This window comes from Bubalus kerabau, chromosome 11, assembly GCF_029407905.1.
Source record: "Bubalus kerabau isolate K-KA32 ecotype Philippines breed swamp buffalo chromosome 11, PCC_UOA_SB_1v2, whole genome shotgun sequence".
Classification (NCBI taxonomy): Eukaryota; Metazoa; Chordata; class Mammalia; order Artiodactyla; family Bovidae; genus Bubalus; species Bubalus kerabau.
In genome coordinates, this window is record NC_073634.1 from 47892616 (window position 1) to 47920184 (window position 27569).

General features: G+C 42.5%; 1 pseudogene; it reads left to right on the forward strand.

Moving 5' to 3' along the window:
* The first annotated feature begins 4277 nt into the window (after positions 1-4277).
* LOC129623798 (craniofacial development protein 2-like) overlaps positions 4278-27569 on the forward strand; it is a 29331-nt pseudogene continuing 6039 nt past the window's right edge.

Below are 27569 nucleotides of genomic sequence, written 5' to 3' on the forward strand. Positions count from 1 at the left end.
AGAAAGATGAATGGTTTGCAAGAGACAAGAAGAAATACTGAAAAAAAGAAAATTCAGTGTAATTCTGGGCAGTGGTGACTTGTTCAGTTGCTAAGTCACGTCTGACTCTTTGCGACCCCATGGACTACAACATACCAAGCTTCCCTATCCTTCACAATTCCAGAGTTTGCTCAAGCTCATGTACACTGAGTCAGATCCCTCTGAGTCTATCTGGGGTGAGCAGGAGACTGCAGGGCCATATTTCACCACTCCTGAGTGAATATGAATATTTTAATGGTGTGCTCTAAGAGTAGATGCTGGGAAAGATTGAAGGCAAAAGGAGAAGGGGGCAGCAGAGGATGAGATGGTTGGATGGCATCACTAACTCAATGGACACGAGTTTGAGCAAATGCTAGGAGATAGTGAAGGACAGGGAGGCCTGGCGTGCTGCAGTACATGGGGTCTCAAAGAGTTGGACATGACTCAGTGACTGAACAGGCAGACAGATGGGTAACCGCCTGCTGTGTGCCCTGCCTGTCATTTTTTTCCTTAAGTCACTTTAGAAACAGCCTACAAAGGAATCTCCTTGTTTCTCCACGTCCCCTAAATGCCAGGCATGTCTCTGCAATCCGGAGACGACAGCTGCTCTTCCTCCCCTTCATGCCCCAAAGCAAAGATAATCTGTTTGCTATTCTAATAGATCCGATGGTAAGACACCCTTTCTTCTTGGACAGGTGCAGTGAACAAAACATCCTTAGAGAGATGCACACACAATGAGAGATTTATCTGTGCAAAAGGGATTTAGTGATTTCTAAGTAAGATATAGTTAAAAATAGAGAAACCAGATGACTTGATCCTCAGATAGTTCACAAAACTTCTGTTAAGAGTTCTGCTACATGAAATCTTTTTACTGATGTTGTTAAAATGGGACTTGCCAATGCTTCTTTAATTCCCTTCCCTTCTGTTCCTCTGGAGGAGGCACTGGTGAGCTATGAAGAAGAAATATACACAGAAGAGGAAACAGTCTAAACAGTACATGAGACAGATGATTCCTCCCTGGATAAATGGAGATTATTTCTGGAATAACTTACCAGCAGAAAATAAGGAGTAAAAATGGAACAGTATGGGCCAATTGTGTGTGTATGAATGGTAGGGCTACTGTACATAGCCAGTTGGGCTTCCCTGGTGGCTCAGTGGTAAAGAATCTGCCTGCCAATGCAGGAGACGCAGGTCAGAAAGATCCCCTGGAGGAGGAAATGGCAACCCACTCCAGTATTCTTGCCTGGAGAATCCCATGGATTGGAGAGCTTAGCGGGCTACAGTCCTTGGGGTCACAAGGAGTTGGACATGACTGAGTGACTAAACAATAACATAGCCAGTTAATATTTATGTAAACTGAACACCTAAAGAGAAATCAAGATGATGGAGTAGAAGAACGTGCACTCACCGTCTTCTGCAAGAACACCAAAATTGCAACTAGCTGCTGAAAAATCATTGACAGGTAATCTGCAATGTTCCTGCTACAAAGACACCTAGAAATGTTGAATAAAATGGAGTAAATATACTTTTAAATGCAAAGGGGAATTTGTAAGAAAGTAAGAGAAATTCCCCAAGACTGATAGCAAGGAGAAAACTACAATTAACATGTCAGTGGATACTGAACCAAGCTGCCATGCACATTTTGCCTATCTCAGTAACCAGGAAGCATGTATTTTATGGGCATGAAAAGTAAACCATGTTCCTGATCAAGATGGGAGATTGGAACTGAGAATCCGGTATTCAGTCCAGACCTTGAAAGGACAACCTCCTGAGGAAGCCATAAATAGAGATGGATTGCTATTTGATGAGACAGGAAGTGGGGAAGCTTGTTTATTCTGATTTGGGTTTGGCCTGAAAAAAAAAACCCATAGTTTCCCTGAGAATTTGTCATCACTAGTGTGCCTTAGAGATGGGTTTAAAGTTTGAATTTATATTAATTTAGGATCCCAAATCTCCCAAATGAAAAATAACAGAAAGATTGGAAACTTCACTGAGGTGCTTACAAAATCAGATGCATAATTTATTTGGAGTAATGCCTTTTTCATGCAGGTGGCATACTATTCCCACAGATATAAGCCAACTGAAAATGTATTCACAATCTAGAACTACAAAGCCTAGGAGGATGCAGAGCCAGTGGGCAAGAACAACACAAGCAACAAATATCCAGAGATAGCACCCCCAGAGTTTCAAGTCATACAAACAGAAGGTATAAAATAAGCATGTTTCAAAATAACAAATTAAAAATCATTAACAACATGAGAAATAAACAAGATACTATCAGCTGGGATCAGGCATAACTGAGAAGAAAAACATGTTTTGACTCCAGCAGTTTGGTTTTGAAATTCCTCCACAGTCCCTTTGTGTCTTGGACTGTCCATTAATCTAATTTTTGGTCTAAACTGACTGGTCTGTAAGACATACTCTTGATTTTCCCATCTAGGTAGAGACAAGGCTTCCTTCTTATTATTTTGAGAGGCCGACACTGCTTCTGCTCTCGGTACCCACTTCTCTCAGAGGGTATTGAGGATTGACAAGGGAGGCAGCCGCGAGGGCTGGCAGCAGCCAGGGGATTTGGAGCCAATGGGCTACATTTTCACCTTTGATCATCACCAGCCGATGCCACTGGGCTTGCTAGTTTTGCATTCCACCAACAAAAGGACCTGAGTCACTCACTGGTTTATTATCCTCTCTTATACAGTCAGTTCCACTTTCAGAACAAGAATTTCATTTGTACAATCAGAGTTCTCTGTGAAATATAAGATTAAAAACCAGTACAATTATGGGACTTAAGTCTGTTTATCATAAAGTATGATTTTGGGGCAGATTAGGGTCAGAGTATGTGGACAGAGGAACCTGGTGGGCTGCAGTTCATGGGGTCCCTAAGAGTCGGACACGACTGAACGACTTCACTTTCACTTTTCACTTTCATGCATTGGAGAAGAAAATGGCAACCCACTCCAGTGTTCTTGCCTGGAGAATCCCAGGGATGGGGGAGCCTAGTGGGCTTCTGTCTACGGGGTCACGCAGAATCGGACATGACTGAAGTGACTTAGCAGTAGCAGCAGCAGGGGCCAGTAGTGGTGGCCGGCAGAGTCTCCAGGTAGGTGGATCACCCATCAACCCTACTGCCTTATAGACCATGCCTGGGGCTCCCCTCCAGGCACTTACCTAAAGGAAGTTATTGGAAATCAAAGCAAATCCAAGTAACTTTCATGGGGTGAAAATTAACCAGCAGTGACCTTGTAGACACACACTTCTTTCAGGACGTCTTACTGTACCAATCATTCCGGGAAAAGGAAACAAGAAAATCATGTCCTTTCGCCACCCATCTGTAATTAAAGCATTCAGTCCTGTGCTTGGGGACCAGCCACTATTAGCAGATCTAAAAAGAAAAGACTGTGAAATCATGTCTCAGATAGGAAGTTGGTGTTGGATGACAGGACACCTTTTTCCTGCCTGAGAAAATGACACTTCTCAGAGATGTGCAAAGACATGAATTGTCTCAGGGAGTTACTTCCTGAGTAATTGCTGTCTTTGTAAGAGGTCAGCCGGAGCAACTTTGAACAGACTCAGTAGTGATGGGAGAAGACAGAGCGTAGAGAGTTCAAATGAAGTCAAGGCTGTGTTTTTGAAGTGTGTTTGTTTCGGGTTTTTCAACAGTGAATTGCTGATTTGCATTAGTAAGCTTCAAATAAAAGTGTGTGATGAGAGGACCCTGCAGATAATGTAGGGGGGAAATTGCATCTGCTTCCTTTGTATGGATGTCAGTCAACGCTGTTTGAAAAAGTGTTGCTATTTTTTTTAAGATGCTGCGTCTAAGTGAGGCATCTAAAAAATGATATAAATGGACTTATTTCCAAAACAGAAACAGATTCACAGACTTAGAGAATGAATTTATGGTTACCAGGGAAGAAGAGTACGGGGAGGGATAGAGTTGGGAGTTTGAGACTAACATGTACACACTGCTATTGTACATGAATATGTTAAAATGGATATATATAAATGTGGATAACCCACCAGGTTAAAATGGATAACCAACAAGGACCTACTGTATAGCACAGGGAGATCTTGTGTAAAGGGCACGTAACGGGAAGACATTAAGAGGCGAGGTTGTTGTTGAACTCTCAAGGTTCAGTTACTAAATTGTGTACAGTTCTTTGTGACCCCATGGACTGTAGCACTCAAGCTTACCTGTCCTTCACTATCTCCTGAAATTTGCTCAAATTCATGTACATTGAGTCAGTGATGGGCAAAAAGATATGACACTGGAAGATGAGTCCTTCAGGTCAGTAGGTGTCCGATATGCAACTGGGGAAGAGTGGAGAAATACCTCCAGAAAGAGAGCTGAGCCAAAGTGGAAACCACACTCAGTTATGGATGTGTCTGGTGGTGAAAATAAAATCTGATGCTATAAAGAACAATATTGCATAGGAACCTGGAATGTGAGGTTCATGAATCAAGAGGCAAGGAGACAAGGGCGTTTGGGGAGTCATGTCAGATATGCCTGCTGGTGACCTTGTGGGGTGTCCTCTAGGGTGAATGTTGGCACCAGTGGCTGCTGTCAGTCTTGGGTCCAGGAGACCACTTGGCCACACAGATTAGATGTTGAGGCAGCTGAGCTAAACTCTGGTCACGCTCATTGAAACCAAGCCATAAGCATATTGATCTATTAGAGAAAATTCCACTGGGTGTTACTACCCTCAGTGATGTGTTGTCCTTGCATTTTTTTTAAAACTATATATATGATTCACCTATTGTTCTCCCAAGAGTATCCCAGGATAGAAGACCTTTATCACATTTTCTTAAGGACAGTGTCTTGTGAGGACAGCTTCTTCTTTCTTCTCTTCTCTTCCAGGGTCAAATTACTGGAGTCTTCTTTCCAAGAGACAGCAGGACAGTAAACTGGAACAGGTTCCAGTAAACTGATTTGCTACCTGGGTTCAAAGTCATTCATAAGAAAACCTCTGCGGAGTTACAAGAACGCAACGACTCAGGGAAAAAATGTGGTAATGCACCTTTTAGCCACTGCCTGGCACCTAGTAGGAATTTAATATTCTTTTAGAATCATATGGACGAATTGAAGATACAATTAATCAAAAAAGCTCTCTTAAAATATGACTCTTTGTATTCTGTGAGAGTAAATATGTCTTAAAAAAAAAGAAAAACAAAAACCTGTAAGTAAGAAGAGTCCTCTTTCTTGTTCCCTGACTCCACATGTGTGACATTTCTGTGGTCAAAGGTTATGTGGGCTGATGGATTTGCTGCCATATGGGAGGGTGGAAGGTCTTGGTCTCGGCTGTTACAAAATGTCAGAACTGACGCCGTCTCCAGAGGGAATTCTGAAGCAAATGCAAAAAGAAACTTCGCAGTTATAAGGTTTAGAAAATACAAAGATCCTTGAACTCACACAGTCTCATAATTTTGAGATCCAAAATGGTTCTTCACAGGATGCGATTTATTTATTTATTTACTTGAATGTGGGCCAGTTTTTTCAAGACTTTGTTGAATCTGTTACCATATTGCTCCTGTTTTCTGTTTTTGGTTATTTTGGCCGCAGGTCAGGTGGGATTCTAGCTTCTTGAACAGGAATGGAACATATAGCCCCTGCGTTGGAAGGCGAAGTCTTAACCACTAGACCACCAGGAAGGCCCTATATGATGTGATATAGAATATTATTTGTTTCATCAGAATATTTCATACCAGTTGCTATATTTTCTTTTTAATTTATACTTCTTTAATTGAATTTTCTCCTTCCAAATCCTCCGCAACCTTCAACCTCTTACACAGGAGAATGAATTTGTACCTTTTGATGGTTCAACAGAAGCAGCTCAATGGGACCCTCTTCAAGTCAGAAATTATTGTGCAGTCTCATTTTTTATCTTAAAAGTTCAGCTGAATGTAGTATACTTTTCCCTGAAATACCCCATGTTTGTTTAGTAGCAATGTTCTAAATTACTTGTCATCCAATAAGATGGGGACCTTAAAAGTGTCAGGGTTCTCCTGTGGTTTCATGTTTGGCACCCTCTTCTCCACCAGCAGAGCTGAGCAGCCAGGAAGGATTCAACCCCCAGAGTAACAAGCAGGAAAAAGCATGGAGAGTTGACCAGCGTAGGGAACAAGATATTCTGTGACATCCAGGAAATGATTCTGTGTGTCTGCAAAGCTGACCTTCTGCCTTCTCCCAGCTCTGATGGCCCCAGTGAAGTCAGGGTGTACACCAGTCCCTGCCCTGCACCCACCATCTGGTCCCTCCACCTCCCCCTGCACCCCAGCCTGCAGATCATCTGCTGTGTAACCACCTGTCATCCACGCAGGGTGAAGAGGAGAAAGGGGTGGATCCAGAGTAGGTCATGACTCAGACGTTGTTTCACCACCATCTCACTCTAAAGCCTTGAGGGAACCACTTCCTTGGCATCTACTTCTCTCTTTAGTAAATTAGAGGTTGGGTTGGGGTTAACATATATGATCCCTTCCATGCCTAACTTTTATGATTTCTGCTCTCTGGCTAATGACATTGTAGCCTCTGACACTTCTACTAGTGTGAGTGTGAGTGCTGGGACTCCCATGTAGGCGAAGGGAACACCTAGCTTTATAAACATAAGGAGAGACACCTGAATGAGTGGGCATTTAGCAGATTTATACACAGAATAGAAACCAACAATATAAATATGTGAAGCAATATCCTCTCCAGAAGGCAAAATCTGAAAACATGTTTTCTGACACCATCATTTTTATTTGCACTTTGGCATATAGAGTAATTTCACATGGTTGGCTTTGAAAAGTCTCCAGGACAAATGTGAAAGAAAAGGGGTTCACCTGATCAGAGAACCAGAATGTTTTTCTGCTGCTGCTACTGCTAAGTCACTTCAGTCATGTCCGACTCTGTGTGACCCCACAGACGGCGGCCCACCAGGCTCCCCCGTCCCTGGGATTCTCCAGGCAAAAACACTGGAGTGGGTTGCCAGTTCCTTCTCCAATGCATGAAAGTGAAAAGTGAAAGTGAAGATGTTCAGTCATATCCGACCCTCAGCGACCCCATGGACTGCAGCCTTCCAGGCTCCTCCATCCATAGGATTTTCCAGGCAAGAGTACTGGAGTGGGGTGCCATTGCCTTCTCCAAGAATGTTTTTCTAGGGACTGTAAAATACTGGTTGGAATATTTGGCAGAAGAACGCCATCGCAGGTGGTTGAAGAATGTGTACATCACGTTCCTCTGAAGAGATGGGAGGGAGGGAGGCAGGGAGAGAGAGTGTTAATGTTCCGGGAGCTGACGTCATCTTTTTAAAAGATTTTTTGTTGTTGCTGTGGATGTGGACCATTTTAAAAGTCTTTATTGAATTTGTTACAGTATTGCTTTTGTTTTCTGTTTTGGATTTTTGACCACGAGGCATGTGATCTTAGCTCCCCGACAGACTGAACAGACCGAACCTGCACCCTCTGCACTGGAAGGTGAGGTCTGAACTTGACTCCCTGGCATTCCACACACACCTCTTTAATTTACACTGAGCTCACATGCTCAGAGGCCCAGCCACACCCAGGTCCAGGAGTCACACTTCATCAAGTAGATTTGTTCAGCCTCCCCATGCTGTGGGTATTGTGATGACTTCTGAACTTGCAATGAAAGAGGGCAGCCTCTCACCCAGTTTTTCCTTTCTTCTGAGACAGGTGGATTTCCTTAATCATGACCGTATTATAAGTGACCTCAGAACAGAACCAGAGCTGAGAACTTGATGAAAACATTTCCCCTGTTCCAAGAAGGGATTGGGTGGGGTGTGAGTGACTGCCTTCCTTGGCAGCATATTAAAGAGCTCTTTGCTTTTAGCCAGAAAGTGTCACAGAATTCTAACACCTCCTGATGATTAATTAATCGTTGTTTCATCCACAGATCTTAGACCAGTGGAGCCCACACAGTGCCCTGACTTCCGCTCAGTGAAATACTGCCTGTGACATTTATTACTCGTATTAACAGTAATTTACCCTTCATTAATCAGAGCCGTCAGCTACAGTACTTCTCAATCATATACAATACTTCCTTTACTAGTTGGCTGGAATATTTTATTCATCCATTAGCCTCAGAAGCTCTGCAAACAGCTTGTAAATTCAGACATGGCCTTGGATACTGAAAGTGCAGTGCCCTTTTTATGGCTAATTTATGGCCCATGTTTATATTTGTGCCAAGACGCAGGATTTCTTACTGATCAAGATTTGAAATACGCAGTCATAAACTCTTCTTTTGTACTGGTCTTTGAGATGGAAGAGCCTCTTGATGAGGGTGAAAGACAAGAGTGAAAAAGCTGGCTTAAAACTCAACATTAAAAAAACTAAGATTATGGCATCCATTTCCATCAGTTCATGACAAATAGATGGGAAAAAAGTGGAAGCAAGGACAGATTTTATTTTCTTGTGCTCCAAAATCACTGTGGACAGTGACTTCAGCCATGAAATTAAAAGATGCTTGCTCCTTGGAAGGAAAGCTATGACAAGCCTAGACACATCACTTTGCCAACAAAGGTCTGTATAGTGGAAGCTAATGGTTTTTCCAGTAGTTATGTACAGATATGAGATATGGGCAATAAAGAAGGCTGAGCACCAAAGAATTGATGCTTCTGAACTGTGGTGCTGGCGAAGACTCTTGAGACTACCTTGGACTGCAAGGAGATCAAACCAGTCAATCCTAAAGGAAATCAGTCCTGAATATTCACTGGAAGGACTGATGCTGAAGCTGAAGCTCCAGTACTTTGGGTACATGATGTAAAGAACCGGCTCATTGGAAAAGACCCTGATGCTGGGAAAGATTGAGGGCAGGAGGAGAATGGGGTGACAGAGAATGAGATGGTTGAATGGCCTCACTGACTCAAGGGGCATGAGTCTGAGCAAGCTCTGGGAGACAATGAAGGACAGGGAAGCCTGGCTTCCCTGCAGTCCATAGGATAGGGTCTCAGAATTGGACATGACTGAGCAACTGAACAACAATGATGTATAGGTTTGTTTTATATAGCCTGGATATGCAGAGTGGGTTCTTTGATATAGCCTGCAATTGTATGAGTAATTGGAACGGGTAAAGCATGAAAATTTACTTGGGATTTATTAGGAAAGAGGCAATTTTAGCTTTTTGTTCATAACTTGGAAAGTGAAAACTGTGTCTTAATGAATCCAGATGGCGAATCACATAACCTTCAGAGGAGACATCCTCTAGGTTATGGGCAGGAGGACCAGGACTTTTGAGGCCTAACCTTTAATGGCAGCTATCTTATTTCTCCAGAAAATAGTCTTAAACCCTCACAATATTTGATTTTACTTTTTGGCAAAGTAGAGATGTAATTTTAAGTGGTTGAAGACAAGGAGACAGAAGGTAATGAGGATAAATCATGAAACAAGATACAAAATGTTTCATAAAAAAGACCAGGCTGGTTTGGTGAGGTTGTTTCCACTTGCCAAGATGCTAACAGACTTTTTGTTGTGTTTATTGAAGAAAGAGTCAAGGGACATCCCTGGTGGTCCAGTGGTTAAGACTCTGCCCTTCTACTGCTGGGGGCATGGGTTCAATCCCTGGTCAGAGAACTAAGATCCTGCCCATCAAAAAAAATCCCACTATGGCCCAAATAAATAAAATTTTATTTTATTTTATTTATTATTTTTTAAGTGCTTTAAATTTTTTTTAATTGTTTTATTTTATTTTTAAACTTTACATAATTGTATTAGTTTTGCCAAATATCAAAATGAATCCGCCACAGGTATACATGTTAAAAATTAAAAAAAATTATAAAAAGAGTTGAGTGTGTGAAAGTGGAGTATGGATGAAGAAACGATCTAGAACAAGTTTTCATGACACCATCAGTTTTACTATCAGGCGCTTTACTGATACTCAATCTTTGTACTTCTCCAAATTAATGTTTACTTAACATCCCCAGTGTGCTCTGGGTGTTCGTGAACACTGCCTGACAGCCATGGAGATGGGTTTTGGATTCCCTGGATTTGGCTTCATCTGTGATGTTCCTGTTTGTCCCCTAAATTACTAAAGCACACACAGGCAACACCCCTAACAGTTTTGTTTGACTTACGAAACTGACGTTCTTTTGGAACTTGCCGTATGATAAGACCTTCTATCTGGCTCAGATGTAAGTCTTACAGACAGCCCCAACCTCAGATCAGCTCAGGTTTTCTGCATGTGCAAGTGAAACTGAAGCAGGAGAGCCCTTGATCGATTTTGACAACACAGCTTCCTAAAGAACAAGAAGGAAAGCCAACTATAACAGTGATGCGTTAATAACTGCAGGATGATGCTACACTTACAGTTTTTCCAAAAAAAAGCATACAAAATTTATTTTTATAAGAAAGATTAGGTTTTGGATGCAATTTCAAAACATCCTGATTCTGCTCTGCATTAGGCCTGCATCGAGTCCCAGAAGCAAAAGGTATCCCCAAGGGTTTGACATTCTTTCTTTTTGCCATAAGCTGTAATACATCTTCTTAACCCAAGCTCTGCAAAAAAAAAAAAAAAGAAGAAACAGCAATCCTTGGAATTCTAATATTAATCTGCTTTCTACATTCTTTAGAAAAGGCTCTAAGTTAATACTTTTGTTACTGCTATTAATTATGCTGATGTATTTGTGTTTACCCTCAATTCATTATAATCTATCTTCAGCACTGTTGCTAAATCTGTGGAAGGAGAGATATTTTTATTGCTCAGATGAATTAGTTATTATTCTCAAAAGCTGAAGAATATGCCTATCTTGCTATCTGCATATTCTTCAGCTTTTTAGAATAACTCATATGTTTGAGAAACTGAGAAATAAAGCAGGATATATGATAGCATCATTTGCCACAGTCCATCAGCCTCATTCTTAAACTTTCTAAAATGTAGTTTTTACTGGTAATTATGCTTATGGGTGTTATAATTTTGACTATGCTTCATTGTTTTAGCAACACCGACCTGAACTCTGTTCAATATTTTTCCTCGACAGAAGCATCAGTTCTTGTGTCATTTTCCAGGGTGTGAGTGCTGCTGCATTTCATCTCAGGACTCCAGGGATGGCTTCCTATTCTCTTTCCTGCCCCTCTACAATTTTCCCTTCTCAGTTTCCACTCTCAGTGTATTGTTGCACCAGTAATGGCATAAATCATAATTTCTCCCCAAGATCTTTTTCTGTTCCTTTAGGTGAATGACTATAACTTTTTAAGGATTCATGAACTGATGTATCAATCAGTCATCAAATATTTATTGGATTTTCTTATGAGCTCAGCACCTTGCTGGAATTTTACAAGAATATGACAATATTTCATCTTACTCTTTCTACTCATTTTCTATCTCTGGGTGCTGTTTGTTATTTTTATCTGATATTATAAGTGCCTACCTGTCATGGGTTGAGTACTAAGTACAGTGGAATAGACTTTCCTCTCAACCTTAAGCTTCATACTTCTAAGTCTTTCTGGTTTTCTTTCTGCGTTTGCAGTCCCCCCCGCTTATGTCTGTCCCCCTTTCGCTCATGTTTTCTGGCCACAATCAAGGTTTCAGGTGCTCCCTTGTCCACTGGATGTGACTTTTGGTCTTTGGACATTAGTCATCTTCTGCCTCGAGCTCCTGGAACAGTTCTTGTTGGGACAATGCTATTGCTTCAGAATTTTATTTAATGTCCAATTATACCCGTCTAGTTTTTCCTATGATTCTTCTTCTGTCGTGCTTGAAGTGGAATTGGATGAATCAGGCAAGGAATAAAATGTGTATGTGTGTGTGTGTGTGTGTGTGTGACAGAAAGAGACAGAGAGACACACAAAGAAAGAGAAACACAGGCTGAGATAGAGAAAAACAGAGAAAGAGAAGGGAAAGAGGGAGGGAATGACAGCACGAATTGACTTGACTTGTATGGGTCGCACAGAGTCGGACATGACTGAAGGGACTTAGCAGCAGCAGAGACTCAAGATGAGTGTATCTGTAGTTTAGTCAATGTTTTTGCATTTATTTGCATGCATGCTAAGTCACCTCAATCATGTTTGACTCTTTGTGACCCTATAGACTGTTGCCCTCCTGATTCAACTGTCCGTGGAATTCTCCAGGCAAGAACACTAGAATGGATTGCATGCCCTCCTCCAAGGCATCTTCCCGGCCCAGGGATTGAACCTGCAATTCCTGCAGCTTCTGTATTGCTTCTGCATTGCAGGTGGATTCTTTACCATTGAGTCACCAGGAAAGCCCCTCCATATTTCATTCATACAGTAGCCCAAAGATCTACATCAGCTGGATGGGGTGTGGTCATTCCTCCATGAGAGCCATGGATCCAGGCTTCCTTTGTCATGTGGCTAATCTACCTCCTAGAGTATGCTGGTCAAGAAAACTGTCTGCAATGGTGGAAATATTCTGTATTCGTGTCCTCCAGTGATGGTGGCCACTCACCCTTTGTGGCCTTCAGGGCTTGAACCATGGCTAGTGTGACTGAGGAACCAAACTGTTAATTTGATTGAATCTTTAATTTTTTAAAAAATTATTTACTTATTTATTTATTTTTGGCCAGACTGTGTCTTCGCTGCTTTCTCTGGTTTCAGTGCAAAGTCTTCTCACCGCGATGGCTTCTCTTGTTTTGGGCACGGCTTAGTTGTTCTGAGGCTTGTGGAATCTTCCCAGATCAGGGATTGAACTTGTGTCCCTTGCATTGGCAGGGGAATTCTTATCCACTGCACCACCAGGGAAGTCCTGATTGAATCTTTAATTTTACTTTAATTCATTTATACTTAGATAGCCATACAGAGCTGGTAGCTACTGTTCTGGACTTAAGCCTCTTTAATCACCTGCATGGTCAAGGCTAGTGGTAAAGAACCCACCTTCCAATGCAGGAGACATAAGAGATGTGGGTTCAATCCGTAGGTTGGGAAGATGCCATTTCCTGGAGAAGGAAATGGCAACCCGCTTCAGTATTCTTGACTGAAGAATCCCATGAACAGAGGAGCCTTGTGGTCTACAGACCAGGGGTCTCACAGAGTTGGACATGACTGAAGCAACTTGGCATGCTTGGTCAAGGCTAGCCTTCTCTACCCAGGTACTGGTCAGTGGAAGAAAAGATTGCCTGAAGGGGACACAGTGCATGAGGGACTGACATTATACACATCACTTCTGTTCACATTTCACTAACTAGCTGGATTCAACTAATGGCAAAGAAGTTTGGGGATATATTCCCTGGTTGTGCAATGTATCCTAACTCCAACTTCTGTGGAAGAAGAACAGGCAGGGCATGGTACGCAAGTGTTGTCCCAGTTGCTTTGAGGTAGGGTTCAGCCATGATGTAGTTTTTCAAAAGCTTCCAAAATGAGTCATAGTTGGCAACTCATGGTCAACATAAAAGTATCTAAGAGGATTGTTTATTTAGTAGAACTGTTTCCATTAGACACACCCATATGGAGAGGTTAACGGCATACCCACTGTTGCATAGCGAGTGAGCACTTTGTAAATGCTGTGTATCTTAGCTGACAGGAAGCTCATAGCTCGTGTCAATCAGACTCCCACGAATCAGAGTTCTTATCGAGTGCCAAGCTGCATGAATGATGCTGAGTCAAGTAAGTGCAAAGCACAGATGAAGTTAGGAGGGCCTGGGACTCTCAGAGCATCTCTTGTTACTGCTTTGTTTTTACAGAGTTATGTCGTGCTCTGGCTCAGACTGACACATGAGGTCCCAAAGGGAGGTGTGAATTTACATCATTCACGCATAACAGATGTTTATGTTATGGTGAAATTTTTTCAGATAGCTGCATAGCTAGTTATGTTCAGGAATATTGGGAGAGTTACATTTTAAAGGGAGCCATGCTCCATAAACTCAGAGTTCCTTACTATAAGTGATCCCACACAACCACGGACTTCCTTACAGAAGCAAACCACAGATAAGGACTCTCCTATTAGCAAACATCATTAACTCATTTGCTGGGAGATCAGCCATTAGTCTTGTCCTGGGAAATTTGATAAGGTGACTCTTTTTCATGCCTGTTGGTGTTGCCCCCATCCCAAAAGGAGAGAATGAGTCACAAACATTTACTTCCTGGTGAATCTCAAATTTCCCATGCTCTCATTCTGTAATTCATTCAAAACATGGGTTGAGCCCTTCCTGTGGGCAAGGTACTGTATAGCACTTATGGCATCTGGTGGCTTGTGCTCAAAGCCCAGAGAATCCACAACTTGCCAGGAGAATTTGAAACCTGTGTTTATTATCTCTTAAACAGGGATAATTCCACCCATCTTGGGCTTCCCTGATAGCTCAGATGGTAAAGAATCTGCCTGCAGTGCAGGATACCTGGGTTTGATCCCTGGGTCAGGAAGATGCCTTGGAGAAGGGAATAGCAACCCACTCCAGCATTCTTGTCTGGGGATTTCTATGGAGAGAGGAGCCAGATGAGCTACACTCCTTGGGGCCGCAAATAATTGGACACAACCGAGTGACTCACACACACACACACACACACACACATAAGGTGCTCAGGCTTCCCTGGTGGCTCAGATAGTAAATAATCTGCCTGCAATGCAGAAGACTCAGTTCAATCCCTGGATCAGGAAAATTCCCTGGAGGGGGACATAGCAGCCCACTCCAGTTTTCTTGTCTGGAGAATTCCACGGACAGAGGAGCCTGGTGGGCTATAGTCTATGGGGTCGCAAAAAGTCTGACACTAATGAGTGACTAACATTTTCACTTTTCATAAGGTGCTTGCAAGCAATTGCTCTAAAATATGCCACACTGCAAACTTCTGGCTTTAGCTCTTAATTTATCTTTGTTTTGTTAGTAGCTGTAATTTCTCAAGGCATGACAGCAGGTTCTCCTATTTCTCTCCTAATAGACCTAAAAAAAAGAAATAACCTCTTCTAGATGCTATATGATGTAAAAGTTTCCTTCATGTGTTCTGACCTCCTTACCCATTTTTACTTTATTTACTCTCCAATTAATAAAAAAACCACAGAATTCTACTGCATATAAATATTGAGAAAGCTCCAAACTCTGAGAACTGGGAATACCTCCATACTAAAATAAGACTTGCCCTTGAAGAGATGCTGTGCTGTGGAATGTTGGTGCTCTGTTTAAGGACTGTGGGTGGGAAAGGCTGGAAGAAAGCCTTGGTTTTCTGGGTTGCTTCATGTTACAAAGGAAGTGTCATTTGAGTAGGATCCAGATGGGTGACTAGTTTTTCCAGGCAGAGGGATGGAAAGACTTTTGAAATCTTTCAGCTCTCAGCAGAGTGATATACTCTCCTTATGGTAGAGGTTGAAAGTTGTGACTTGGTAATTTGAGAAGATGTTGCAGAGTCTCCCATGTAACAAGCTATTAAAAACACACTTGATTACTAGTCATACCATCAGGAAAAAAAACCTCTGCGACACCAGTAAAGTTTGACCTCTGAGTGGCACCTCTGAGTATTATTCCCTCTCAGCAGTTTCCAAAGATTCCACCTGCAATGCAGGAGCCGCAGGAGATGCAGGTTCAATCCCTGGGTCAGGAAGAGAAGGAAATGGCAACTCACTCCAGTATTGTTGCCTGGGAAAGGACAGAGGAGTCTGGTGGGCTGTAGTCCATGGGATCACAAAGAATCAGACACGACTGAAGTGTCTTAGCATGCACTGTTTGGATGCTGCAAAAGTGTCACCTCTCGGCTGAATGAATCCACTACCAGATGGAGCAGAAGCCTTCTGGTTTATGTCTCTAGACTGGCAACAGTGAGTGACAAACAACAGAACAGATGTCTGGAATCAGAAAGACATTCGAGGCTCCGTCTTAGACTGTTCATCTTATTTTCCACAAGCCAAGTAACTCAGTCCAGCTAAGTGATGGTCCCTGAAGCCTGTGGAGTAACAGTACGCCCTGGGGAGGGTGTACAGTGGAGAAAAGCTCAGTAAGACGTAGAGAAACCCATTGTCTTCACAACCAGAGCTTTCTTCTTTTCACGTTTTTTCTCTAAGCACTAAAAGAAAATATAAGAATGGTTATTAGCGAGTTTTACTTTCTGACAACACCTCTTCTTGTTAAAGGAAAAATTACACCTTCTAGGTTTTGTTACACTGGGGCTTTTGTTCTGTTTTTATTGTTATTTTTTTTGTTTGTTTGTTTAAAAATTTTGACAGTGCTGTGTGGCTGGTGGGATCTTAGTTCCCTGACCAGGCATCGAAGCCTGCCCACAGCAGCAAAAGGGTGAAGTCCTAACCACTGGACTGCCAGGGAAATCCCTATTGTTATTTTCTAAGGTTTTGTTTTTCCACCTCAGAGATTTCGTATATATATCACCTTAACAATCATATTAACAATTTACATACATACATTGTATATGTCTAAGTGTATAAGCACGTCTTAACAATACTACATATACACACTGTATATGTCTAGGTTATATACACATATATGAAGAGCTCATGGTCCAGGCCAACAGAAATAAAATGTGAGCCACGTTAAGAAAGTAAGAAGAAATAGGTAGAATTAATTTTAATAATGTGTTTTATTTAAGTCAGTGTATCCCCAATATTATAATTTCAAAGGCAATAATATAAAAAAGAATGAATGAGATATTTCACTCTCAAAGGCAGCAACATAAAAAAGAATGAATGAGATATTTTACTCTCTACATTTTTTTCTTCATACAATGTCTTCAAAGTCCAGTGTGCACTTTATATTCACAGCAGCTCTCAGTTTGGACAGGCCCCCTTTTTACGTGCTTAGTGGCCACATAGCAAGAATGATCACTGTGTTGGACACAGAACTCTAGGCTTCCCCAGAGGTATATCCTAATCATGATACCATTTGTGTATCATAAGGTATAAGCTTGTTTTAAAATTCCATGTAAAATTACTACTTGTTTTTCCTACCATGAGTGACAGATAAAGAAATTGCCTGCCAATGCAGGAGATGTAAGAGATGTGGGTTCAGTCTCCGGGTCGGGAAGAGCCCCTGGAGGGCACAGCAACCCACTCCGCTATTCCTCCCTGGAGAGTTCCATGGACAGAGGAGCCTGGTGGGCTACAGTCCATGGGGTCACAAAGAGTCTGACACGACTGAAGCAACTTGGCACACACACACAGGACCATGAGAGGCAACCAGCGGAGGGGCAGTCATACTCAAATATTATTGCTGTTTCTAATTCACTTCTGAATTAGAGCAAAAGAGAAATTTTCCTCCTTTTCTTTCTTCCCCTAAATTGCATATTGGATTGATCAATCCTCTACATCACTCTGCCTAAATAATTGAGTCACTTTTTAAAAATACTGCAATTGCTATGAGTAGTCGATCAAACTGTAATTTGATCTTGGATTTAACATGTAGCCTAGAGAATAATTCTTGTGTAATGGCCCCCCTTTCTGGTCATGCGCTCTCATTTACAAAGAACAGCCCTGCAATGTGTGTGTCATCTCACATAAGTGACCGTCGTCACGGCTGATGGGTGTGCTGGAGTTTACCGAATGGAAGGGTCATTTTTCATGTCCCATTTTCGCAATGACTATTTCTGGGGAGTTGTGCACTGTGAGGGCAATGCAGGGACCATCAATAACTAGAAGGTCCCCCCAGACCTTGTCAGCCGAGCGAAGCAGCTCTAAGTGTCTTCACTTTGTTCCCCAGCTCAGCTCAAGGCCATAGTCACAGAGACTCAAAACACAGCATTTCTCAGCTGTATGGGTACAAGTGATCTGGTAGCAAGGTGACCAGGGAGGTAATCACAGCTCTGTGTGTGTGTGTGTGTGTGTGTGTGTGAACTCAGTCGTGTCTGACTCTTTGCAACCCTGTGGATTGTAGCCCATCAAGTTACTCTGCCCATGGGATTCTCCAGGCAAGAATGCTGGAGTGGGTTACCATTTTCTTCTCCAGGGGATCTTCCCAACCCAGGGATCAAACCCGCATCTCTTGTGTCTCCTGCATTGGCAGGCAGGTTCTTTACCTCTAGTGACATCTGGGAAAGTCCAAACACAGCTAAGACTTAGTTGTGTTCATTCGATAAGTTGTGTCTGACTCTTTGTGACCCCAAGGACCAGGCTTCCCTGACCTTCCCTATCTCCTGGAGTTTGCTCAAATTCAAGTCACTGAGTTGGTGATGCTATTTAAAAGACTTAGTTAGAAAGAGGCAAAGGGGAAACCAATAATTTTCTCATTCACTGGATTACTTAACAGGAGTTTTCATAAACATTGACTATTGGTTTTCCCTAACATCTTATGAAAAACCCAAGTGAACTTTGTGGCCAACCCAATACATGTGAGCCAGTGTCCTACAGAGCGACAGTGGAAGAAGAATGTGATATCATATCATCATCCACAGAACTCCAAGTCACCTAGGAGAAGAGAAATTGACACAAATAACTGTAGCACAAAGCAATATGAGAAATGTGTGAATAAGAGCCAGGTTGTTCAGAGGAAGGAGAAAACATTGCTTGCTGAGTAATCAGGGGAGGCTTCCAAGAGGAGGAAGCATGAGGAATGAGGGGTGTAGGATGGACAAAAACTGGACAATGGCAATTCTGCTATGGTTTGATGATAGGGTTTAAGTGAAAGGATGGGAAAGGGGGTCTGGCCATGACTCGAGAAGTAGTCATTGGAGACCTAAGAGAAAACTAAAGTGAAAGTGAGTTACTCAGTCATGTCCAGCTCTTTGCGACCCCATGGACTGTACAATCCATGGAATTCTCCAGACCAGAAAACTGGAATGGGTAGCCTTTCCCTTCTCTAGTGGATCATCCTGACTCAGGATCTCCTGCATTGCAGGCAGATTCTTTACCAACTGAGCTATCAGGGAAATTGAGGATTTCATGCAGCATAAGATCATCAAAGTTTAAAGACAAGACAGAATAAGACAAGGAAAAAATCTAAAGGATTTCAGAGGTGGAGAACATATCTGGTGTAGATGCTAATGGAGGTTCCTGGTGTCAGGACATGACTGATGGAATTCACATGATGCTCTTTGGGAAAAGCTGAGTCTGACAACAGCATCTCTGTGCTTGCACAGTGAAAGCTGATCCAGGGTCGCCCGTGATACTTCAGAAAAAGCTGTGAGGGCTGGAACACAGAGTTTTCTTTAATGTGAAATATCAGAACGTTTGAGACAAACACAATGGAAGAGATTTTAAATTTCAAAGTGAATGTTTTTAAGTAAAATTCATGCTTTTCAGGAATCAAGTTTTAGTGAATTTGAGCCTACTTGAAAATTTTTTGAAGCAGGATTTGGCATGTAAACAGATTCAATAATGCTAAACAATGTTCCTTCATTTCTTTCCTGTTTCAGATTAAAATTTTCACCCTGTTTATTTTAGAGCACGTGACAGTCAACTTCACATCTACCTGGAGGTGATCCCAAAATGTTATTTGCTTTTAACCAGAAATGTTTTTTCTACAAAAATGTTATTGTGAATGATGCTTGGTATACCCAGACCAGCACCATCAAATCTCAGAACACACAGTAAGATAAGAATGTGGACGTGAGCCCCAAGCCCGGTCTGCTGTGAGCTTGAAGCTCCCGTGAGCCCCAGGCCTGACTTCTCCTGATCCTAATGGAAGTTCCGCACTGTCTGAGATCTAAGCTCTGCCCCCCAACCTTAGAGGACAAAGGAGTTAATTCAGGGCCACATGAACTCCTGTTCTTATAGAAAAAAAATACTTGGGGTTCCCTGACCTCTGGCTGCTGGAACCCTACCCCTGGTGGGGGAGGAGGCGGTGACTGTCACATCTGCTCCACGGGGCAGGCTGCACACACATCGCCTCCATACCACCTTCAGAGGCACTGCCTCAGTGCTTGACTTCCAGCCTAGACTGAGATCTGGGCCCAGGATTGCAGGAAGTGGATGGACGAAAAGAACAAGGATTCACAGGAGAACATTCGTCATGACCGAGGTGGCCAGTATTTGTGGTTGAGCGTTGATATTGATGAGAGGTGGGAGGCACTGGGGCCAGTTACTCCATCTGCTTCCACCTCCCTGTGCCCCCTGCTCTGGGCCTGGCAAGGATGACCCTGCCAGGAGCATCATCCTGGTGTCCTGACTGCTGGTCCTTAGGAGGCAGGAACCCGAGAACAGTGGCTCCTCTGTCCTCCTCACATCTCTTGGCCCCAACCCAGTGTCTCCACCAGCAACTAGAAATTTCCTTGGTCACTGCTCCTGCCAGGCAGCCCTCACTCCCCCTCCAGCTGCCACTGCATCCACAGCTCCAAGGAGGGTAACTGCTGTGCCGGGATGCTCCCCTATCCCTTATTTTCCCTGAACCTACTTACACAAGTGTGTCTAGTATCTAATCATTTATTATCATCTCTTTGAACCATTTGGGAGGAATTGAGTTTCCAGCTGGGCAATCATAACCCAATGGTCTAAGAGAGGATGTTCAGTCTTTATCCTCCACTGGCCCTCCCAGGGTTCCTTCTCCCCTACTTTCAAATGGAAAATACACTTTCTACCCTATCTGAGTCAGGCAGCTAAAGAATGGAGAGAAAGGGAGTAAGCTGGAAGGAGAGAGAAAGGAAGTGGTGGTTGCAGTTTAAATGGTAAAGCAAAGTGATGTCGGAGGTTGGGAGGGGTGAGTGGAAAAATAAAGGAAAATTTGGGACTTGCTGTGGACTCTGAAATTACATAGCCCTCATGGATTTTTAGAAAACATATATGGATCTCTATTTTGGTTGTTGTCCTATTTCTGTTTTTATTGATGTGTGATTGATGTATTAAATTCAGAGGTATAACATGATCATTTAATATTTGTAACTATTATGAAATGATCACCATAGTAAGTCTGGTTATCATTCATCACCACTCATAGTTACAATTTTTTTTTTCTCACAAAGAGAACTTTTAAGATTTACTCTCTTAGAAACTTTGAAATGTACAGTATTATTAACCATGGTCATCATGGTGTACACTATATCCTGATGACTGACATATTTATAATTGGAAGTTTGTACCATTTGACCACCTTCATTCATTTTCACAGGTATGGAGTTTCTTCAAAAAGGTCAGAGTAGAAACGACCATGTTTCTCGGGTGTATTTATCTGCAGGAAATCAAGACAGTACTTTGAAAAGATATCTGCACTTCCATGTTCATTGTGGGATTATCTACAAAAGCCAAGACATGGAAATGGCTCAAATGTCCATTGGTGGTTAGATGGATAAAGAAAATGTAGACATATAGCTACAGATATACACTGGAGAAGGAAATGGCCACCCTCTCCGGTTTTCTTATCTGGAGAACTCCATGGACAGAGGAGCCGGGTGGGCTGCAGTCCTTGGGGTCACAAAGAGTTGGACACAACTGAACAATTGAACAGCAACAATAGATATACACAGTGGAATATTATTGAGCCAAAACCAGAAAGGAAATCTTGCCATTTCCTGCAATGTGGATGGAACTTGAAGGTGTTATGCTAAATGCAAGAAATCAAACAGAGAGAACTAAGTACTGTAGGACCTGTTTCTTTGTCTCCATTTTTGATCTGTAGTTAAATCACACAAGTTCTCGATATATAGGGTTTCATATTTGGACAATGACATCTTTCTCCCTCCCTAGAAGTGAAGCTTTTTTTCCTGAACAAAATTAGGTTTCTCAAAACCTCCTCCCCACATTCACCTTGCTCTCCCACTTCCTTCCCAGAACCTTTTCTGGGTGGATGAGCAGGGTCCAGGGGGTCTGTTTTATTCCAGCCTAGTTCATGGGCTTAAGTGCCGGGCCTGCGCTACTTATGAAGCAAGGGCGCTATGGCTCCACTGACAAAATATGGAGACATTCACATCATGAGTCATCTTTCCCAGCATGACCTTGGGTTTAATTTCAGGCTCACCCATCACTCGACACTTTTCTCCTTGCTTGATTTTTGATGTCCATCAGGAAGGATTTATTCATTCACTCCCCGAGAAAGCTATTTCCTGAGATTTCACCACTGTGGACTCTTCAAGCACTCTGGATGGCATCCTGTAATTATTAGCATCTGATGACTTAAGTATTTTTACTATTTCTTAATGCCTTTTTGGCCTTTTTTTTTTGGCATGCATTTCTCTTATTGCCTGTTACAAGCATAATTTTGGATCTGAAAATAGCATTAAAGCTCATGTACTAACCCATCCACCCACCCCCTCAATTAGCATCAGAAAATCTGACTTTCAGACTAGTTATATGATTTTCAAAGGGTGAGACACCTAATTATTGAAAAATCAAAAGCTAGAACCCAGTCTTCCTATGTCTCAGGCCAAGATAACATTTTTCTAACCCTGGGTATTTTTTCATTTCTTTCAGTCTGATTGATTATGCCTGCATTTATGCCTGAGCAATACAGACAAGACAGAATCTGAATATTAAACCTCTGGAAGTTTGGTTTGTATTCAGAGCATGTGCTTTGATCTCTTCATCTCCTATGAACTGTATTTAGAGTAAAAATAAACCGGTTAATACACTGTCTTGCCCGTCTCAGATAGAAGTCAGAGATCAAGTGAGTGATGGATTTGGGAACCCAAAGTGACAGGAGATCTTAAATGTGTACGGAGAGTTCTGGTAAACAAGTCAGCCTGTAGGCCTCTGTTGGCATCTTTGAGAGGGCGGCTCTGTGCAATGAGTGCAAAAGGGCTCTGTTGCTGGTGATGTGGGAGGGCACACTTTGCTACACATCTGTCTCCTAGGAGCTTAGAGTCTGAAACAACCCCAAATGTTTATTATGTCATTTTGAGACCCAAAAGGGCAGAAAAGTGTCCACATAAACAGCCTAAAATGTAATAAATGTAAATAGATATATCTGAGGGGTGATTATTTATTTCTTCAAGGTCATAAGCTATTCCATTTCAGTGATATCATAGACAGCAAAGAGAAACAGAGACAGACTATCTAATAAATCTAGCCATATAAAGAGTATGACTGCATAAATAGAAATAGAGATAAATACAGACACACGATCACTGACATCTTTTAAACTTTGTTTTGGCCTAGTGTGTGTGCTCAGTCGCTTCAGTCATGTCTGACTCTTTGCAACCCTGTAGACTGTAGGCCACCAGACTCTTCTGTCCATGGGATTCTCTAGGCAAGAATACTGGAATGAGTTGCCACTTCCTTCTCCAGGGGATCTTCCCTACCCAAGAATCAAACCAAGAGTTTAACTACCCAAGAGTTCTCCTGTGTCTCCTGCATTGCAGGAGGATTTTTGACCTGAGCCACCTGGGAAGCCCCTGTTTTTCCCTAGACCTGGGTCTTAATCAGTCTGCAATTTATGCTGCCTCATCAGAACTTAATGAGTCAGGTTCTGAGCCCTGTATTTTGTTCCTGGCTGCAGACAGCACTAAACGAATTTCCAAGTGGCAACCAGAATTCATTTTGATTGGGCCTTAGAAAATGATAGAGACAGTGAAGAGCTTTTTATTTATTATACATTATTATCTGTTAGTAATTCCACTCAAAACTCAGGCAAGGGCAGGGATTCTGTAGTATGGAACCCTGATCTTTCCCACAATCCTGTCACCTCCTGCTCTATTCTTGACTCTGTCTATTTGCAAGGCTGCCTTCATGCTGTACTTGAGAAGTCTCCTTTTTCAGCCTCTGCAGACCTACCACCACCCACTATGGAAGGCTCACTGGATGCGCTACATCCCTGGTAGTGGACCCCTTTACAGGTTCTGATTGGTCCAACCAATGGAGAGTCAACAGGTCAGAGGATAAGGAGAGTCAAGTCAAGATGACTATCTCCCCAGGTCCATCCCCACCCTCAGGTCTGCCTGGGGTTGATGGATCCTTTAATAGAGGTCACTGTTCCTCTTAAGATGGGTCTTTCTGAAGAATCTCCCTATAAGCTTATCTGATTTCCAATGACTTCTCCCTCCTTTCAGCCCTTTGAGACCAAGGTGGGTTACATTTCCATGGTTACTAGTTTCAAGCTACTGCACTATCTCCAGAGCTACTCCTGTGTCCTGCTCACACCATTGTAAATGGTGCCTTATTAAGCCTACCTCGAATGACCCTAATATCAATATATCATCTGTTTCCCACTCTGGGCCTATCTAATATGTCTCTCCTGAAGTATCATAAAGGAAATCAACCCTGAAGGACTGATGCTGAAGCTGGAGCTCCAATATTTTGGCCACCTGATATGAAGAGCCGAATCACTGAAAAATACTCTGATGCTGGGAAAGATTGAAGGCATGAGGAGGAGGGGATGGTGCAGGATGAGATGGTTGGGTGGCATCACTGACTCAACAGACATGAGTTTGAGCAAGCTCTGGGAGATGATGAAGCACAGGGAAGCCTAGTTTGCTGTAGTTCATGGGGTTGCAAAGAGCCAAACATGACTGAGTGACTGAACAAGGACAACAACAAAGTATCATAGCACTCTGAAAAAAAGTCATTGTTTCCCTTATTTTGTAGTTTTGACAAATCCTTGGGAAGTTTAGAGAAAGTCTTTATGCAGAATGGCTTTAGAAAAGTTCGAATGTCTTTTCTGTTGTCTGTTTTCCTGCTGCAGAGTAACTTGAGGTGACCACCATGGAGATAGCACCATTACCGTCACTCCAGATATTTGAGGGCAGAAAAGTGGTGATCCAGTTATAGAGAGTACTAAATCTTGTTCTAAAAAGGTGAAGTAAGTCAATACAGGCAAACAGAAAACCATTAAGAATATGTTCTCATTCTCTTTAAGCCTTTAGCTGGTTCAAGAGTTTAGAGGCAAGTCTTTAGAAATCACTCCATTAGCAAGCCAATGGGATGATACAGTGGACAAACACAAATTGACATCTTGAGAAATGAGAAGCCTTTCAAAGATGACCAGTCCATCTCATCTGGCAGCACGCCTAAGGGAGTTCTGAGAAGTCTGTGTGGTTCTTTCATCTTGATGACTTGCCTGAAGATGATGGGGCAGGATTGGGATGGGAATTAACCACAGGTTTCTTAAGATGAGCTGCAATCAATAAAGACCCACTGTTGGAAATGATGAAGTCTGGGGAGTCTCATTTCAGTTAACCGATACAAAGACAAGCAAGCAGGGAGAGCAGAGAATAGTTGTGACTCTTTACCTACTTATGATAGAAGGCTGCTGCTGCTGCTGCTAAGTCGCTTCAGTTGTGTCCGACTCTGTGCAACCCAATGGACGGCAACCCACCAGGCTCCCCCGTCCCTGGGATTCTCCAGGCAAGAACACTGGAGTGGGTTGCCATTTCCTTCTCCAATGCATGAAAGTGAAAAGTGAAAGTGAAGTCTCTCAGTCGTATCTGACTCTTCGCGACCCCATGGACTGCAGCCTACCAGGCTCCTCTGTCCATGGGATTTTCCAGGCAAGAGTACTGGAGTGGGGTGCCATTGCCTTCTCCGTGATAGAAGGCAGTCGTATTTAAATCCACTTCTTTCATTTCTGTGAAGTGCAATGATACAAAGACAAAGTTCTACATTATAAATAGTGGTTCCTGGACTTCCTTGGCAGCTCAGTGGTTAAGACTCCGAGTTTCCAGTGAAGGAGGCATGAGCTCGATCCCTGGTTGAGGAATTAACATTTCACATGCCTCAAGGTGTGACCAAAAGAAAAATGGTGGTTCCAGGGACAAAGGGAGTGTGTTGAACTTCTCAGGTAGTCTAATTTTTCAACTCTGTGCCCAGGCATTGCAGAATCAGAAGACAATGTGTCCACTTGACTTTTAGGAGTAATGCATGCTCTGGTTGTGAGCTTTCCAGGTGGTGCTAGTGGTAAAGAATCTGCCTGCCAATGCAGGAGACATAGGTTCCATCCCTGGAAGATCCCCTGGAGAAGGAAATGACAATCCACTCCAGTATTCTTGCCTGGGAAATTCCGTGGGCAGAGGAGCCTTGTGAATGATGGTCCATGGAGTTGCAGAGTTGGACGTGACTGAGTGACTAAACAACAACAACAACAAAATCCTCTGGGTGCACCATAGTGGGCCATTCGAAAAGTGCAGAAGTAACAACAGAAACCAGGATGCATAGCTGGAATGTCAGAGCCTCTTCCTTCAGACAGCTAGCTAATTCAGCAAAGAAATTTAGCTTTGCAAATATTCAGGGGTATTTCAACCATGCGACAAAAACTACCTCATGAATCTTTGTCCTCCCTTTTGTAAATTAAAATATACAAACCCAGATACAATCTGAATAATGTCTACCAATAATTTACTTAATGGCAGCTCTGTTTTATACTCCTTTAAGGGAGGCTGGCAAAAATACAAATTGGTAATGAGAAAGTATAAAAACAAAAGTAACTCATCCAGAACTAACAGAGTAAATCACTTAAGGGAACATTAAGCCCTAATTGTAGAAATAATACATATTAATCTCCCCGTGATGACACCAGGGGATGGGTTTGCAGATGGGTATTCCACGGCCTGGCACAGGGGAAGAAGGTACAGATGCAGCCCCAGAGGGCGCTGTTTGGATGCTAAGCCAGGCATCCAGAAGGCCAGGTGGGCATGTGGCTACAAGAGTAGATATACAGGTATAACTGCATCAGTGTGCCGGGCACCTGCAACTAACACGCATTGTAAATCAGCTGTACTCCAATATAAAATACATTTTTTTTACTTTCAAAAATCACTTTATTGAGATACAGTTTACGTTTCATAGAAGTCACTGTTTACATACACAATAACTGGATTTTAGTTTACTTGTAGAGCCATGATCATCACCATAATCTAAGTTTATAATGTTTTTTCTCCCCCTAAATAGAAACCCTGTTCCTAGTAGTGGTCACTCTCCATCTTCACTCCCCCCAGCCCCCAGCTCTAGGCAACCACAGCCCTGTGGAATTGTTTCCATAGGTTTGCCTCTTCTGGACATTCTGTACAAGTGGAATCATCCAGTATGTGGCCTTTCATGTGACTTTTTTCCCTTTGCATAAAGTTCTCAAGGTTCATCTGGACAACGTTCTAACTGGTATCAGCACTTCACTCCTTTTATGGCTGAATAATACTCTCTTGTGTGGATATATGGCTTTCCTTGTGGCTCAGGTGGTAAAGAATCCATGTGCAATGCAGAAGACCTGGGTTCCATATCTGGGTTGGGAAGATCCCCTGGTGAAGGGAAAGGCTACCCACTCCAGTATTCTGGCCTGGAGAATACCATAGACTATGTAGTCCATGGGGTTGCAAAGAGTCAGACACAACTGAGCGACTTTAACTTTCACCTGTGTGGATATACAATATGATTATTTTTTGTAATAAAATATTTTAAATTTATGAAATAAGTTTTTAATTAAAAACTAAAATTTATAGTGGACAGAAAACCCTGGCAACCCAACACTAGTGCTGCAAATGAGGAACATAAAAGGATATTCACCTTGGAATGTCACTGAGCTTTCTTGTGGTGTCAGCTCAAAGGTGCTTGATATGTGGCAAAGCTCAACCAGTTACTGTTAAATGTTTACATTTACCTTTGAGAGGTGGGGGGCAGGCAAGAAGTTTCAAACAAAATCCACTACCAATTTCTCAGCTGAGTGAAAGTGGCCAGTTATGACCACTGGTTCTCATGATAGAAGCAACTCCAGCTTCTAAAATAAAGACCTTGAGTAATGAGAAGCCCTGGTGGGTCCGATGTCACAGCAGTTCTTGGCTTTGTTTAGTGGAAAGAGTGGAGCCTGACACGACGGGCTCCATGCTGTTGTTTT